We start from the raw sequence: 19,608 nt of genomic DNA on the forward strand, positions 1-19,608 counted from the left end.
GGTTTCAGTAAAAAGTATACCACAAAATTAACTCTCAGTTGTATGTAACCCTTGCTAAATTAAATACAGGACATCTGATGTGTTTGTGATAGCCCGTTATTTTACCATTTGTGTTGTATAAATAACATTTTGTTTCAATTATTATATTATTATATTATTATATTGATATTCAATTGTCTCAACACTGGTAATACCTTTAATAATGGTTTTCATGTTACAGTATGAAGTATCTCTCGCAATTTTTATCATTATGAACGTGGGTTGCTTGCACCCACTTGTACAGAAGGGTGTTTGTATGCATGCTTGAATCCAGCTGTTGGGTTTCTTTTGTGTGTAATTTTTATTAAGCAAGACATCACATTATTAACATGAGAAGAGATATACTCAATTTATGATCATGTCAGGGAAACAAGTGTTTTTTTTAAAAGACTTCATTCTTATACAATCACATATCATACATCCCAAAACCCTACAAGAGATATTGAAATAATAATTGTACAGCTTTTGTCTCCTTAAATTACACTCCCTGTCATTTTGCATTCTCAGATTCTGGGACTGGAAACACTGAAAATGGGGAACAGGCATATCTTTACTCCAGTAATGCTACAGGTTATCTAGCAAGCTATTTTTTGACTTGGTGCCATTCTAACTTTGGAGTATGGAGGAATGAAATTCAAACCTCTAATGTTGTAAATGTAGCATTTCTTGAGCTTCAGCGGAGCCAATAGTCATCTATCTGACAGTGTCTACTAGTAAATATGCAGGCATAGATCCATTAAGGGGGGGGGAGGGGGGGGGGTGGAGGGAGTAGACCTGGCGTAAGACCCCCAAAATAGGGAAAAATCATTTCTTTTTCCACATCTTTTTCCTGAATGAGATTTGGCAATATTACAGTTCTCCTAAATGTGCAAGGCCATAAATATGGTTCTGCCAATTGAGTACAATTACAATTCCATAAAAAAAACACCAGTTTTTCAATTGGATGCATGGGTCAAAAATCATTACCAGGACTGTGGAATTTGTTCTCTTCAACTTGTAAGAAAAATAAAACTATTCTTGCTTTTTACAAAACAGAAATTTTGCACCTTCTGAGCTATATCTTTTACTTTTCTAGAATGATGTTTGACCACCTACTTTTTGTGTAAACATGTTCACTTTCTATCAAATCAAGTTTTTATCCTTATATACTAAAAGTAAGTTACCAGTTAACTCATCAAAAGAAGAAAGACCTTACAGAACAAGTGACATTTATTATCAACAATAGGATTAACATCATTTTATCTCATAGTCATCTCAGTGAGAAAAACACTAATTCTTCATCAAACCAGTTGCCGAAGATACGAGTCCAGAACCCAAGGTGTCTCTTTTCTAATCAGTGTGCAGTTTCTGCAGCATCTGAAATACATAAAATAAACATCAATAATGTTGCATGCATGTAGCTTAATTGGGCTAATTAACAACTTCTGTGACTGCATATAACTCAAAGAGTAATTGATCATTTGGTCAGGAGTTATTAACCAAGTCAACATGGACAGAAGCACTAAAAATCTTCTGTAACATGTACCAACTATTTGTGCTGAATTTGTGTATGAAGCATTTACATGTATACTCTGACCTCTGGGCAAAGTTCCTAAAGTACTATTTTTTATCATTTACACATGTCTATCTTCTACCCCAGCAATGCTAGGAAAGTCATAGTTCCAAACTTGGTACCACCTGGTCTGGTCTTTAGAAAAACTGTGCCAAATCAACACTAGGGTTGGACTAGTTTTTATATGTCTATCATACTAGAAATGTATTCTTTCAAGATACACTTTAATTTTGGTGTCGTAAGGTTTTTTTGTGTATTTCCTTCAGGTACCAGTATTGTTTTATCAATGAATACTTCTAAAAAACATACAAATCCAAGGGAGGGGTCCAGGCCCCCTTCTGATGAAAAAAACAAATAGCTGGTAATTATTAGAACCCCTCTTATACGCCAGCCAATATCTCCACCCCATTTTTGGAATTTCAGGATCTGCCACTGTTCATCCTTTTTCCATGTTAAAGTGTAAAGTAATCCTAAAAGTAATACAGTTCAATACAGAAACTTATTAGCTCACCTGGCCGAAGGCCAGGTGAGCTATTGCCATCACTTGGCGTCCGTCGTCGTTATCGTCATTAACAATTTTTCAAAACTCTTCTCCCCTGACACCACTTAACCAATTGGAACCAAACTTTGTATGAATGTTCCTTGGGGCATTGTGCATAGAACTGATGTGGAAATTTTTGATCCGTCAAAAACATGGCTGCCATTACTAAAAATAGAACAAAGGGGTCAGACAGCAGTTTTTTGCATATATCTCCAAAACCATTGAGTTTACACAATTCTGACAGGGGTAAAAGTGTTCAGCATGATGAGATCTATCTGTGGTCAAATTTTCATTTTGATATGTTAAGCCACATTGGAGTTATTGCCCTTTTTTGATGTTTTTTTTGCTATTTCGAATGTTATTTCTTTCAAAAATCTTCTCCTCTGACACCACCTGACCAATTGGAACCAAACTTGGTATGAATATTTCTTGGGGTGTCGTGCATAGAACTGATGTGGGGATTTTTGATCTGTCGCAAAACATGGCTGCTGTTACTAAAAATAGAACAAAGGGGTCAGACAATAGTTTTTCACAAGTATCTCCAAAACCGTTAGGTTTGGCAAAATTATTTCTATAGCTGAAATGACCCTTATTATAAGGCCTTCAAAAGTCGCCAGGGATCAAAATTGTCAGGTGACTCCTGTTAGAGTTATTGCCCTTGAAAGATGAAAATTGACAGGTATTTTTATTTTTTTTTTATTTTACAGTTTTCAGCCAATATCTTTAAAACTAAAAGAAAGAAACTTTGTATCGCTGAAATGATCCTAATGATAGTCCTACCAAAGTCTTCTTGAGTCAAAATTGTTGGACAACTCCTTGTCAAATTTATTGCCCTTGAAAGACAAACTTCAATCAGGTGAGCGATTCAGGCTCCTGGGAACCTCTTGCTTGTTTACGGATGGCCGTGATATCTGGTTTAGGTAAAGTTGAACAATTGTCTACTTAATATACCAAGTTCAAAACCATAAACATATATGAAAAGATCAATTTCCTCAAATCTCACCTCTGAAAAGCAATTTTCTGACATAAAACTATTAAAAAGTGATAGGAAGGGGTGCAAATCATTGATAAAAATGACTTCCATGGGATATCAATAGGTATAGTAAGAATTTCATTTGTCAGCAACATTTCTCTTAAAATCAAACTTGGAAGAAAATACGAAATCAAGGGGACTTCTGACTATTTGACAAGAGCACAACATTTGTATCGATTAAATATTCAATTAAGCACATTGGATTCAAACAACAAAGTGATTTTTCGATTGAAATGTCAGATACTTTAATTCCATTTTTCAGACCATCATAAAAGACAATGAGAAACCTTTAAAAACAAAATTTTGAATTTCCAGTAAATCATGAACATAGCTTTATTGCATTAATTCCAATGCCTATCACATCAGCAGTATATACTTACTAAACATTTAACCTATCACAAGTTTCTCATATAAACCTATAGAACTTAATCAGCATAATGTTTACATTAATGTGAATAATTTACTAATATTGCCAAAGGGTCTGATCTCGTATAAAACCCCCATCAACATTGGGCATTTGATCATGTAATAAAGTACTTATACTCAATAGACATTTTTCATTAATAAAAATCTTCCACTTGAGAAATATATTTAGAATTATAGACACATTCAGAAAAAGTTTGTGAAGGAACCAGGGACAGAGGGTGGATTCTGAATGTTATTTATCTTGAAATTTTAAATATTCCAAATTAGTTCAAATATGAAGCTATAAGAAATAATTTACCCAATCTTAGAAAGAGCTGCAAGGGAGATAACTCCAAGGTAGACTATTTTTAATCAACACTTTATTTCCAAATAAAAAATATTTTAAGGTGGTTGGTTTTTTTACAAATTAACCTTACATAACTCACCCCAATAGGAAATAACATTCTTATTACAACAACCTAACTACTATGTAACCACAATGAACTTTAAATTTTTAATTGAAACTTTTCAGTACATTACACACCCAATATGATATACACTTATTAAATGCCCTTATTTGTAAAACTTGACTGTAGAGGATGAAAGCACTCAAAGGGTAACATTGAGATATAAAATTTCATCATGTCTGGAAAGAGATACATGAAATGAAATAAGAATTATGTAAATGTAAAGTGCATAATACAAGGCTTCTTTATCTAAAAAATTTAATAACATTTCAGGAGTTTTAAAAGTTAAATTGCATTTAATGTTCAAGAAATCTACATTTGAAGTAAGGAGTGTACCACACACTCAGGAGTTCTGCTAAACATATAAAGATTTTTTTTTCTGGAGAACAAGGTGCTTCCCACTATAGCATTGCATGTGATTATCCATTAAAGATTGTGTATGTTTAGGACAAATCACAATTCAGCAATCTAACCATAAAGGATCATGTGTCTGGTAATGGGTTTTGGAAATAACATTCCTATCAATACAAATTTGGTATTCATTATGCTGATAACTATTTGATGATAAACTTTGACACAACCTTCCTAACATATTGTACAGAGTAAAGTGAACTAAGTGACTGGCTATTCTTCATAAGGATAGTAAACAAGAAATATATTTTGATGAAAAAAAAATGTTTACTGAGATTAAAAACTGTAAAGGTGTTCGTTATTGATTATACCATGATGGTCCAAGGGCAGCATGCTTGCCTTGAGTGCCGGAGGTCATGGGTTTGGTCACCAACTGAGTCACACCAGAGACTAAAATTGGTACTCCCTCAAGCATGCAGTATTTAAGGGGATATAGTATTGACTGGTTAGCTCAAAGTCAGAATAATGTGTCCGTAGGGGGGTGGGAGTGGGGTGTGGCATGTCTACCTGACTGTTGCTTCTGTTAGCTAGCACTATAACATCAAGCTCAGCATGTCAGACTAGTACAAAACAGAGTTTGTTCATTTTGTAAATCGTTCTCATCCTGAACTGCATGACATATCAGGCACATCAGACATTAAACCATAACCAAACAACATTGTTTATGGAAAACCAATTTTTAAGAATTTCAACTTCCAACAAAATGTAAATAATCATAGGAGATAGAGAGAGAGATAGTGAATTTTATGAAAAATGATCAGTTGTGCAAATAACCAATAATTGACTCATAGAATAAATGCCTTATATGGCAAACATGAATAACTTCTTAAATATTAATGTTCTCGAATTAATTATCCAATAATTACTTGTTTATGTCAGTGCCCTTACTTCATTTTCTAATTCTTTTCTTGTTAGCTATATTATGTACCAATGTAAGATTGTTTCAGTGAAAAAAAATAGTATGTGTAAAATATTTAATAGGCACTGATTGATAATAAATACAAATAGCCAGGATTAGAATTTAGCTACATCTTACATCACCCTCAGGCCAAAGTAAGTTTTGACCAAATTAGTTTAAACTTTGAACAACTATCCAAAACATCAGCGATTTACTCAACTGTTAACAAAGATCACAAGTTGATGAAAAGACAAGGTCAAAGGGCAAATACTGAAACAAATAACAATAGTATGAAGTTACAAGTTTAAAAGTAATTTGAGATTAATTTCTATTTATGTTGAAGTTTTTGACATGGAGTGACACAATAAAATACAACATTAATAGACTAAATTAGTACTGCTGTCAGGATTTAAAATTCATTTGCAGTCAGCTATTTTGAAACTAAGGTTAAATATTAATTGTCTTAAATGAAAGACATTAAACTGAAGTATTGTACCAACACAAAGAGAGGAAAATTAAAAGGAAAAAGTTCTGGCTTTTGCAAATCTCTCAAATATCAGTTTTGTTTCTAACAGAAAGGACTTTATACAAGAGTACTGGTACCTTAACCCAAGTATGACTGTAGCTAATGCCTCTCAAATGTCAGTTTTGTTTCTTACAGAAAAAAACTTTATACAAGAGTATTGGTACCTTAGCCCAAGTATGACTGTAGCTAATGCCTCTCAAATATCAGTTTTATTTCTTACAGAAAGGAAACTTTATACAAGAGTACTGGTACCTTAGCCCAAGTATGATTGTAGCTAATGCCTCTCAAATATCAGCTTTAGTTTTCTTCAGAAAGCAAAAGGAGGCTACATAATACCACATATTGCATTTATTTTAATGTTATAATTCTGTATACAACAAAAAAGTTTATTTAGAGTTAAAACAGATTTAATCTCCTCGTATTAAAATGAAATGGATAGGGCTGCTGTTGACAGGTTACTGCATATGGCTCTAATATTGAATAATTAAAACTACAGATTAATGCTGCAAGGAACTGCATGTTGTGAAATATTAAGTGATGCATAGAAATAAAATTCTAAAGTAATATTTTAATTGTGATAAAAACATTGATTTGCAACCTTACAAAGTTGTTGTTTAAAAAAATCCGGTTTCTTTTTTTTTTATGAGCAGGAAGTTTTAACTAGATAATTCAAAATGGCACTAGTAGTAAACCAAACAAACTATAGCCACCCATCACTTATGCCAGGGATAAACTTGGCTTACTTCCTGGGTGCCCCACTCAGAACCATATAAAATAGTTTCATAACTAATTAAAACAAACTAACAGATAGACAGACATTATATTCTCATTCAGTTACTTGAAATGTATTCCAATACTTGAACCAAATTTCTGAGGCAAGATATTCCCATGAAATACAAACAGACAGACAGATAGACTTCTTTTTTAAAAAGTTAGCTGCATTATAATATGAATACTAATTTTCCGATGAAACAATGAAGTAATGCCTTATGACACTGTTGATTAGCGCCTAATGATGTAACACAGATGATGATCAAAAGTAGTCATGTCTTAAATAATTAGGATAAATACAACAAAACATAAACATACACTATCATACCGGCATCTGTTAGATATTAGGTAGAATATTATAGTATATTCTAGTCCTTTCTCCAACAAATATATTGTGTGGGTGGGTGAAAGACTTTGTTAGTTATACATATGTCCCCATGATAACTCAGCCATTTCTTTTCACAAAAATAAAGTCTTCATGGATTATATTAACTATTGATGCATTCTTTTTGCACAAGTTAATACTGAAAATACTGTGAGCAAGTTCACAAAGAGAACACCCCTTCATTAAATTATGGAGCTAGCCATCTCCATTTGGAGTTCTCTTACAGTACCGATATATTTCATGCACATCTTCATGATGCCCAACCTTTCTATAAAATTTCATCGAATTCCTTAAGCAGTTGCCTTTACTATTTTTTTAAAAATGTAAAACCCTTAAGATGCATTATCTCTCTTTGGAATCATTCCACAGTAATTAAATTCCATCATGTACATCTACATACATGATGCTGAAACTTCCTATAAAATTCAACAAAATCCCTTGAGCACTTTAGGAAGAGTAGCATGTACTAGGTTTTGACATGTAAAACCCTTAAGTTGGATTTTCTCCCTTTGGAATCATTCCATAGTAATTATATTTCTTCATGCGACAGAAAGGGGTGATTTCCTATATATCCCAAAACTTTGTTTGTGGGGGTATAAAAAAACACAAGATATAGGAAAAAATTGATGTAAATAGAATCAAAGTACATCAATTACCGTAGTTAATTCTCTTCCAGTTAATAATTCAAAATCATTAAACCATCTCTTCTTTTTTTGCAACTGCTACATAGTCTGTTGATCCTCTATGCTTTAAAAGGTGACCTTACAAGTTCTACATACCAACATGAGTAAAACTTGACTCCTTAAGGAATATAAAGTTACACATACCCTATCTTCATTGTGCTAGTTATTGTATCACCTTTCCTTGTGAACACAAATGCAGATCAGAATTCAACGAAACTTGTTCAAACTAAAACAACACATGATTAAATCTGATGTCTTCAAAGCATAAGTAGATCCAAGGGAGCACTGTCCTGGGTTTCAGAAAAAATCTGAACTCAAGATTTTTCTCAAATTCTTGAGTTCTTTCTAAAATTTCGGATTTTAAGCTACCTGATTGCTTGAAAATTATATGGAACTGGGCCTAGGTGCCACCTCAACCAAATTATTCCCCCACTCAATGAGAGTGGTATATTGAAATCACAATCAATCTGTCAGTTCGCCCCAATTTTGTTGCAATTATCTCAGCTTCTAATCAATGGATTTATTTAAAATTTAGTATGTGGCTTCATATAGATGGGGCATATGTAATAAATTATTTTGGTTGTTTTATAAGATCAACTTCCTGTATAAGTGGGGTATGCCAAGCACAATAGTATTGCTCACACAAGTGAACATGACATAGTTCTTTTTTCACATTTTAGGGAGCCTGGTTAGCCCTACTTTTCTAAATATTTAGATCTGCTCCTGCAAAGGATTTTTTTAAAGTTTCAACAAATTAATATCAGAGTAAACTAATCACTACTATTATAACTGAAGCTTAATTTGACAGTATCCATGGTCTACTTAGAAAGTCCATATAGAGATCACAGTCTCAATGGTAGATCAACTGTGACATGTATACTGAAAAGTTTTTTAGTTACAGTTTCAACAAATTAATACTAGGGTAAACTAAGTACTTAAAGTAGTACTATTATAACTGAATAAACTCTTAGTTTGGACAGTTTTAACTGTATGTAAACATATTTACTTTAATGCCTAAGTGAGAATTGATACAGTCCTTGTCACATGAAGGGTTAATACCCAGCTCTATAGGAGGTTTCAAAAACTCAATGCTAATTTACTTGTACAGTAATCCTATATGAATTAGTTCATCTGTTACATGAGACATTGATATAATACACTGTATTACAATTGTCAACAAGAAAAATTGTGTAAGGGGGAGACAATCCTCTTGATCACCCATGATAGGCTTGGTTCAAGGATAATGTTTTAACATGGAGATAAAATAGTTAAAAGCTCTGTCATGATATAAAATAATCTAAATATAAGGGTATTGATACATGTTTAGTACATGGTCTGAAATATATCTTATGTAACAGACAGGGACAAATTTCTAAGCTTAAAACAATCAAAATAGAGTACACAGAAAAATTAATTGAGTTTCTAACATAAGGTGCCTTTAAAAGTTTCTAGAGGTTATCTTATGACATGGGGTGTGTTGTAAAATATTTAGAAAATAGACTGAAAAGATCTATTTAAAAAAATTACAGTCCTTAAACCATTATATTGATAAACCCTAAAGCACCATCAAGCCTCCAGATGACTAAACAACTCCCATGCAAATAAAATATGGAATTAATCTCTCTTATCATTCCACTATTCTATTGATACACAAACTACCAATAACCTCAGAAAAGATGATTGTTTCTATTTTTGCCGACTAAGCAATTATTGCTATAAATTCCTGCAACTAATTATAGATTCTCTCTGCCTCATCAAAATATTGTTTAAACAGTGTGTATGTACCAGATGATACCCATCAGTCAGACAATTATTACCAGTAAACATATAATATTACTTATTCCATAGCCAAGGTTCTTTTTGCAAATTTCAAAGTGAAGCTATACTAAAACTTGTTCGATTACACATGAACATCTTTATGATCTGTAACTTTTGGTTGGCGCAAAAATTTACATCTTTAAAGGTACATTTTTGTATTGGTATCAATTTTCATTCTTCATTTAAACAACATAAATAGAGCATCAATCCAAGTTACAATAGCAATTATACAGTTATTTGAAATTTGAATTTATCACTGACTTAACCACAAAAACCACAAAAATTGGTAAAACTTCCACAGTAATTACCTATGTATTCCAACAAGAAGTATTATCCAACATAATGTTTTGGGCCTCAAATTTCAATGTATACACTTATGTAGTAGTAAGGCGAAATGGCTGAAGGTGGGGTGGTTGAAATGTCTTGGAAACAACCACCCAATGAGTAAAAACACACATAAGAAAAGGAACAAGATGACACATACATGAATTATGACTTGCTATATGGTAGCATTTAACAAAGGTCAATAGGAAGTTATAGGAGCATAAAAGAAAAAAAAGGGTTAAGACATCCTAGGAGCAACTGGTGTGTAATAATACAGTAGGATTTATACAATTATTAGGAGAACTCCTGTCCTTTGTTAACTTTTATTTATCGCAAAAGGACTGATGCTTGCAATATAATTACTACAATTTTATTTAACTTTTTTTTTATTTCCTCTACGACTGATGCTTATGATCCAGAAAACAGTTACATTTAAGAGCTTTTTGCTACAGGTCTTTAGAAGACAAAAAATTAACATTACACCTTCTTTAAAAAGGTTTAACATAAAGTGTTGTTATTCACACAGACCTGTCTAAATATAAATTCTTCAGTTATGAGGGAGAAAAATGAATGATTGTTTGTTTGTTTGCTGGGGTTTAGCGTCCGAGCAGCAATATTTCAGCTATATTCAGACGAGAAAAATAAATGAGCATAATAACCAAATATGGGATAGATACATGTACATGAGTCTGAGGTGTAGAGAGATTGTGGAATACACGAGTCGCAGGAGAGGGAGACTGAACGTGCACTGATTGAGGAACAAATGTATCAGGAGTGTAGGAAAAGAGGAAAAGAGGCAGATGGAATCCTGAAAGAAATGGAGATAGAAAACAGGGATGCCGAACTTGGCACACATTTTTTTTTAGTAAAGTTGTCTTCATTTGTTAATCAATAACATGCTGACAATGATGAGTTTTCTTAAAGTCTTATTGTTGTAGAATGTGAGTTTTAAAGTAATTACAGGAAAATTGCCTAAAATTTGAGTCACTTACTATCAGAGAAATGCTAGCTGCAAATTGCAATTAGGAAAGTTTTAATTTGTTTTTGCAAGAAATATTGAACGATCAGGATTATGTTATGGTGTAACAATGGTTGGTAAAACTAAAGCCTACAAAAAGATATCATTTATAATTGCAAAGCTTCATATCATTAGCAGATTCAGGATTTCAGGGATGAAAACAGAATTAAAGGCTAAATGAAGGGAGGCAAGACAAGTTTTAGGATGGAATTTGTAAAAAATCTGAATTTTATGCAATTAATTTTTTTCAAACTTTTGGGAGGTGTATGCCAGGTCAACCCTTATGAATCCATGCTTTCATATACATTGTATAATGGAACAGACATCTGAAGGTTAAATTTTGCCATTTCATTAGCCTAGGTTTCTCATCATTTTAACAGAACTCAACAAAATATTAACCATCCACCTTTTCTACCCTTATATCCCCATCTTATTATAGATATTCAGGAATTTTGTAAAACAATATTATATCATTTCACAAAATTTCAAGTTAATAAAAAGGCAAAATATTTTAGATAAACCTTACTTCATCTTCAAAACATGAACAGGTTATACTAATCAACAGATAAAACTAAGTACAAAGCACAGTTATCAGGAAAAAGTATGTGTTAAATTTCAAAAACAGCAAATCAGAGTTAGAGAGTAAAATGCTAGGGTATTAGTACATTCATATCAGACAAATTTAAAAATATCAAAACTTCATTAATCTACAAAATTTCAGTTATAAGAAACTTCTTAAGTACTCCTCCGTCTAAGAATCAGGCAAAATGTGTGTAAGGTGTGGCAAATGAAGAAAAAATACACACGTAATTTATTGCATCATCCAAGTATCTATACCTCATAACCTCAAGAAATGACTGTCGAAGTGTTTGTAAAGTTTGCATTTTTAAGACATTTATAGGTCAAATTTTAAAAAAAATATCTACGTCACCAATGCTTCAGAAGAAATTTAAAGAGCTTAATAGTTGTTTTCTAGATATATTTGAAATGTTTGAGGCAAAAAAGACCAAATAGAGAAATATGATGTGCCACCCCTTGCCTGATTCTTACACAGAATGGTACTTAATATCCAACATGAAGAGTCTTAATCCACTATCAAATAAACACTAAACAACAGTTATTTCTATTGCTAAACAAGAATTCTCATTGGTAACTGAGGAATTTCTTTGGAATTATATGAATGCTTTATGTTACCTGGTAGACTAACTAGTTTGGAAAGATAAACATTCACTTTTATCCTTGTGAAAAGACAGTGATAACAGAAATAGCTTTAACCAATGTACATTGTATCAATATAAGGTCGTGTCTCTTTAAAAGTTATAGGTCAATAACACTAATATCTTTACAGGAAGCATTAGAAAATCAGGAACTTTGAAATAATGATTGATTGATAGAGATCTCTAGTCTTGTCTACGTCAAGATACTCTAAAAGTGAATGAGAGCAGTTGTAGTTGCTGAGCATGCTTACATTTCCTTCCTTTAGTTCAAAGGGCATATCTGCAGGAAAAAAGTTTAAAATATTTTAAGACCTTTTTTTCCTTATTTACTTTGTACAAAGCATCATTTAAATCAATCATTATGTTAAAGAGAATGTTTGCTGAGTCATCCTCTTCAAAATAAATTTCACTTAAGGAACATTGAGAACTTCTGTAATATACAACTGCATGTACATCTCTATAATTGTATTTCCTTCAGTAAAGTTTCATTAAAATCAATTAAATGGTATTGGAAGAGTAATCAAGGGAACCAAGATTCTAGCAGTAACCAAAAGAATGTAATCCAGGGACAAAGACCAGATATGGAAAACAGGCATACACAACAAAACATAAAGTAATTAAAATCATACATACAAAGTAACAAAAGCAAATGAGCAACTCAGAAGAGTTGCCCTGACAAGTCATAGTACTGACAAACAGACAAGTAAAAAAGTACTGCATAACATATTGTATGCTTGCATGCATAAGGAAGATTAAGAAGCCCACAATTTTTTTGCTTCTTTAATAGTTTTACTAGAAATTATTTCTGATCATAGATGGGTGTTGTCCTATGCAGGGAGATAGAGTCTCTCAGTTGTATCTTTTGACATAGCCTTCAAAATTCTTTTTAAAACCTATTTATCCCTTTCCCTCTTCTGTTTACAAGATAAGACATTAATTTAAGAATATAATGTGTATGTCAGTTTTTAACCCTGCCTCAGATATATCAGCATGTTTATGATTAAGGCTAATTAAATCAGAGAAGCCACCCATTGAAATTGAAACCAAATTCTTTGCCACTTAGAAATTTTTAATATCAAAACTAAGAAATTCTTCAGTAATTTATATGATACAAATTTCTCATTGCAATTTTTATGGGAGATTAGCAAAAAGAAAGAAATATTTTATGTAAGTTAATATACTAATTAAAATCTGTATATAATATCCTTCATCCTAAAGGTTAATTTCCTTATTTTTTATAATGATTCATCCGGAAAAGATGCACTTTAACACAGGAAATCTATTCTAAGCTTTCGCATTAATTTTTGACAAGTAGTTTTGAAAAGGCAGGAAGACGATAAACATTACCCCCTTTAAAACCTTTATAATTTAAAATAAGCTCAAAGAAATGAAAAGCAGATACATAAAATTTAGTCAAACAAATCAGATCAGTCAATATTTAAAAAATTTCAGTGTATTTTGTGAGACAGCTTTTAATGCACTGTTTTATTTATTGTATTGTCCTTGCACATATTTTGAATGTGTGGTCCTAAAACAAACACGAGTGAAAGAAACCAAAGGTGAGATTCTAAGTGTATGTGAGGTTTTAAGTTTAATGAACCCTACTTCTTATTACATGACAACTCTTAAAAATTAGAACACGATCAGAACATGCACAAGTGAGGTACTGATAAATACACTTTAGATAGACTAGCTACTAGTCTTTTTGGACTGATGTATAATTTTACACTGTTCACTATTTACTTTTATTATGTAGTAATGAGATGAAAATTTAAAGAAAATACCTTGATAAGTTTAAGTGATAAAAGTGTTTAATTGTAGACTTGATAATCAACAATAGCAAGTATGTCTTCATTGACTTCAACCATTTACTGGTAAACTGCCTTAAAGTTTATATAAAAGTATAAGGCATGTGGGACAGACAGTGCTGGACATTTATCAAATATTTTCTAGTGTGTTACTGGTCATTATAAGGTCTTTAAACTGGTAGGGTAGGTACGATTCATTTAGATGCAGTTGTCCAAATGAACAAAATTTCAATATACATTAAGTGAAACTACAATGACCAGCAACATTGGTCTTTAGTTCACTTTAACTAGACCAAAATGTCCAGTAACCATTCAGAGTCCAAGCAGATTACAAGGAATACAACAAGATCTGATTCATTTTAAGATAAATAATGATAAGGTCTACTGCTACATTTGTAGATAAACTTGCTAAAAATAAGTTTTCCACACTGAGTAACAGGGATTTATGTCTCTGTTAATAGGTCATATAAGAATCCTTAACTAGTTAACTGAACTTTCTAAACCTTGCTTTTCTTTCTGTGATTTTAAAAATATATGACCATTATTATAAAATCAATGCATTACAATAAAGAAATAAATCATGCTATAGGCATATAAAAGCAGAAAAGAAAATAATTCATTTATGATTAATCAATAAACTACAAAGTGACAATGGTAAGATGTTTTCAAGCTTAAATGATAACCCAGACTAAGGACACCTTCTTAGTATTTGTGATTATGAGTGATTTGTCTCTCAAGAAATGCATGTGAAACCTTAATTAACAATTTGAACCTCAGTAGTTTAAGTTCATTTCAAGGTCAAAGGGAGATAATTTGTTGTCTGAGTTTTACATCTGTTACTGTGAAATGAATTTTGCAGCTTTATACCACTTTACATTGTGCATAAAACTCCTTTACTTCAAATTTTCTCATTTTTTTTTTCATTTTACTTTTTTTTTTAACACTGAATTATCTAGTAGACCAGAAAAATAGTTGATGATTTGTCTTTACTGTTGTATTATTATAGTCTTCACAATAGAAGCTTGCATGCAAAATAACATAAACCAAAGATAGCGCATATTCATAAATTGTATAAATATGTATTATTGGGTATTTTGTATACTGTGTACTCAGTAAATGCTAAATACAGTATAATTTGCAATTTTATCATACATCAGTAAATCTTAATATTTACCATATCACATTCCAGGGTTTACAAACAAGTCCTAAATCACTTAGAGTGACACACCAATCAAATGGCATTATATCTGTTAGACTAATATTTTAGATAGAAGGAAGATTACAGGAGATCAGTGGAGATTGATTCTCTCAAACAAACAGGAGATAATTGGCACAATAGGAAGTTAAGAAGGTGAATACCTATGAATTGGAATGCAATTTAAATTGTCTGAACCTTGAAGTATGTGGTCTAGATAATGCTTTGCTGGATTTGGTAGCCCAAATATTTTACTTGTAGACAAACATGCCCTGTGGACACTGTTAAAATTTTACCACTTATAAAATACAGATAACTTACTCCATGTAATGCATATGGATACGTTTGTTGTGATATTGAGGTACTTTATTTGCAAAAAGGCAAGGTTTAAATGCATATTTCCTTTTTTGGCCTTGGTATTAGAAACAGCTGATTGTGCAGTCTTGTAAAAAAAATATTTACTCAATAAAATATTTGTATTAAGTGGCTACCACTTCAAGTTTGCCTGGCCAAATCACTGATATTTTGTCAAACAGTTGGGGACACCTTTGAATGCATGACATTAGTAATCTTCAGAATGGAGAGACACATGTATGTACCCTGTAAATAGTCCACAAAGGTATAAAAAACCTTACACTTCAGTTAGCTTAAACTAGCTTTAAACTTCATGTCATAGTCTGACCTTAAGTGGGACACTTATCAGTGATATGTTTACTCTTATGTGCTTAATAATATAATTTAGGCCTTTAAATAATATAAGTTTTACTGATTTGGGATTATTTAAGAAATTTAATACACCAACAACTCCGAACAGTTGGGCCTTTGATTTTTGGTGTGAAAAATTACAACATGCATGCTTGCGTAATTTTTCCACAATACAATTAAACACAAAGAACCTAGTGTCTGACTTAATTAAAAAAGTAGACCTACCACCCTCCCCCATTTTACCAATCATACAAAATATGATTTAGAATAAGATTTTACATAACCACTTCACTAATGTTTTTTAAGATGTCTAGATTTAAAGACAGGCAGAGAATATATTTCATTACAGCTAAGGTATACTTAAGTACCAATCCATGTAAAAGTCAGGCCCTAGCACCACAAAACTTGAAAAAATGTCACAGATTTTGATTGAAGTTACCATAGAAGTTAAGAATATTCTCCTACTTAAGAGTTTTAAGTTTTGTACCACTCAGTCCAGACACTGCCAATGGTAAGGGTGATTCAAGAAAAATCCACCAACCTAACAAGCATTCTGAGAGTATTGCAAAACAATGCATAGTCCCCTACCAGCTGTTTATATCACTGACCCAAATACTACCTTGGATCATCAAATATAAATGACAAACTGAGAAAATGACCTTGATTTTGAAACTTTGGAAAAAGTCAGTAAAGCGAATGAAATGTACTCATCAAGGTATACTCACATACCAAAAATCAGCTCAATATTTACAAGCATTTAGAAAAAAAAGTGTGGAAAACTTAAATTTTGGTAAATTCAAGGGCCATAACTCTGACAAAAATCAGCTAAGCGGAATGAAATCTAAATTTGATTTGTAACTCATCAGGATAGACTCACATACAAAAAGTCCACTCAATATCTGCAAGCATTTAGAAAAAAATGCAGAAAATTACAATTTTTTTTTCGGACTGACAGACAGAGGGATGGACTGGCAGATGGAGTTCAAATCTAAAGTCCCCTTTGGCTAAAACGGGTAGGGGACTAATAATGCTTAAACTGTCTACATACAGGTACGCCATATTTTTTTTTTAACTTTAGTCCTTTCAGCATACAGATCTGTATTTTTGAGAAAACTGAACATAAATCTCCAAAATTGATCAACCAAACCAAGATCAATAGCACTTACATAATATCAATCTATATACATTTGTATTGATTTTTACCTCAAAAGTGCAACAACCAAATGATGTTTCTAAGACTTGTTATAAGGTCTATAACTATTTCTGAATTAAAAGTAAAAGTGAAAATGGTGGGTTTTTGACATGTATGAATCACCTCCTGTCTGATGTTTATGAATACTGCTACTTCCATGTAATTGACCAAATTTATCATTTCTTGAAATACTACAAAACACTTCTCTAGGCACTTACAAAAGTTGTAACAAGGTCACACTATCTTTCCTGTTCAGGAGATTTGATGTATCATATATAAGGAGTTTTACCATGCCTACATTTATATTCTATCAGATAGCATTAAGTGGCCTTTTAAAACCATCTTAGACAATTGTAGTTGACTGAGTTTTATTTCAACATATCTTCCTTAGTCTTCTTCTTCGTTCTAAATATGACTTGAATGAATAATGACCAATCAAAGACAGTTCACAGTTGTTCATCATGTAACAATGCAGTCTTTACCATTTACTTCTTGACTTACATGGCCGAGGATAATGGTTTTATGTCTGCTTTACAAATGACTAACTTCTATTCATATATCTCTTAATTTTTGACAAATATAAAACAAGAAGTTGAATGCTACATCATGCTAAGAATACCCCCACTCAACCATTTCGATCACATGAAGTTGTCCAGTAACAGTGTTGGAAGCTTAATTTTTTGTCAACATAGACCCAAAATGATTTTATGTAGACCACACTGTAGATTTCAAAGGAAATTGAGCCAAATTCATCATAGACATGCTTGATTTTTCATAGACTCGGTCCGTAGGTCTACTGCTAATATCTTTCACTGCAGTAAACAGGAAGTATATAAACAAGGAACCTGGAATGGGGTAACATGGTACAAGTTATCATGCAATAGCAATATACCAAATATTTAAACATCCATACCAATAGAAGCTGAGACAACTGCTACAGAAAAGTGTAATGGATAAACAGAAAGGGGGATGGATAAGGTGATTGCAACATAGTTGTGGGCTATAATAATGTAAACAATGATTTACTTGTTCTGGAATGTAAGAGACTAGTTATATTCAAGATTTATAAATTTTACAAACAGGCAAAATGGGTGAACATAACATAGCAGTATGGTCTTTTTATTGAAATCAGGGGTTCAAATTTACTTTCAAAAGTGAAAGGTCCTACGGTGCACAATAAGTCTTAAGTGGAAAAAGAGATGTAAGTTATGATGTCATAATATTTTGAACTACTTTGAACTAATTTTACACTTACAAGTTTTTGTGAAAAGGACTACTCTTTTCGCATCTTAAATGAAAGGTCCTCTATATGGAAGTGAAAGGTCCTAAATAAGAGTTAACGTAAATATGGTAGGACTAGAACCTAGGTAAATGGTATTTCAAGGTCCTATGGGTTCTGCATCAGAATCTGAGGATCTTGGACCTAGGATCAGAGCTAATTTGAACTCCAGGAAATTACCAGATTTTAAGATCTGACACCAGCACATAGCACTTTAACACGTACAACAATAAAACATGTACACTTACTAACAATATTACCATGTAAAGCACTCTACAAATAGAAGGCAATCTAGCAACAACCTTGAAGACCAAGACTAGTAATATTATTGTAAGAAATAATGAATATTTTTTTTATTCCAGACTTGCAAGTCAGACAGTTAATTGTTACAATGAGAAGTTATATAAGGCAAATAACATTATCAAGGCAGAGTATTCAGTTAGTTGATTTTAGTAACCATTAGTTTCCAGACACTTTCATGCAAAATCAGGGCAAGATTAATGAACAACTATCAATTCATTGGACCTTGCCTGGTACAGGTATGAAGATACAATTCCCGGTCATATTTGCATTCAGATTTCACATTATTCTCTCCTAAATGCTGCCCTCGTTACAGAAAGGCTAAAGTTATTTTTATTATCAACTTTGTAATGAATTTATGTACATGTAGAACAGAAACCAACAACATCACCCACTAACAATGAGCAGGATACTATGTGGTTTGTTTGACAGGAATATTTTGTACAATAAATTACTGATATAAAATCTAAGCAATCAGTTTAAATCTAACATCTTCATTTATAATTCATCAAATTTTGTTTTGTTTAAAATAAGGATTTTCCAAGAAAATGAATCTGATTATGATTTTTTACATTATTACTGAAACACAGAAAGGGACATAACTGATAAAGAAACTTGTACAACAGCAATAATTCTGTAGGCTTTTATGGTAAGAATCATTCCTAAATCTTTTAATCAACTCTTCATCCTAAAACTGCAAAAAAGCATCATGTTCACCTTCAATCATAATAAATCTAATAACGGGTCATCCTATAACTTTGATCAAAATTGACTTTCATAGGTTTTATAAATAGGATATTTTCATCAATAAAAGATATATTTATATACCTTGAATTAATTCTTTGATCTTTCATCTTCTTGATCTCTCTTTTCCATTAAATACTTAGTGAGTTGATCTTGTCTATTCTGTTCCATCATATTAGCAGCCTTTTTATCAATCCTCTCCATGTCTTTGACAACACCTTGTCTCATTGCCTGAAAAAAAGGATTTTCGAATACAAGAGCAAAAATGGATCTAAAGTTCATGAAATTGACCAACAT

General features: G+C 32.0%; 1 protein-coding gene across 2 annotated transcripts in view; it reads right to left on the reverse strand.

Annotated features, from left to right (window-relative positions):
• Positions 1-1,230: 1,230 nt before the first annotated feature.
• LOC148625255 (cyclin-dependent kinase inhibitor 3-like) overlaps positions 1,231-19,608 on the reverse strand; it is a 29,281-nt gene continuing 10,903 nt past the window's right edge. For both annotated transcript variants that reach the window (XM_088568695.1, XM_088568694.1), the window contains exons 8-9: positions 19,396-19,542; positions 1,231-1,395 (exon numbers count right to left, since the gene is read on the reverse strand). The gene's annotated coding sequence lies outside the window, so the exon portion shown is untranslated. The remainder of the gene's footprint in view (positions 1,396-19,395; positions 19,543-19,608) is intronic.

Source organism: Perna viridis, chromosome 2, assembly GCF_037379345.1.
Source record: "Perna viridis isolate PV_CMFRI_1.1 ecotype Kerala chromosome 2, ASM3737934v1, whole genome shotgun sequence".
In the NCBI taxonomy this organism is placed as follows: domain Eukaryota; kingdom Metazoa; phylum Mollusca; class Bivalvia; order Mytilida; family Mytilidae; genus Perna; species Perna viridis.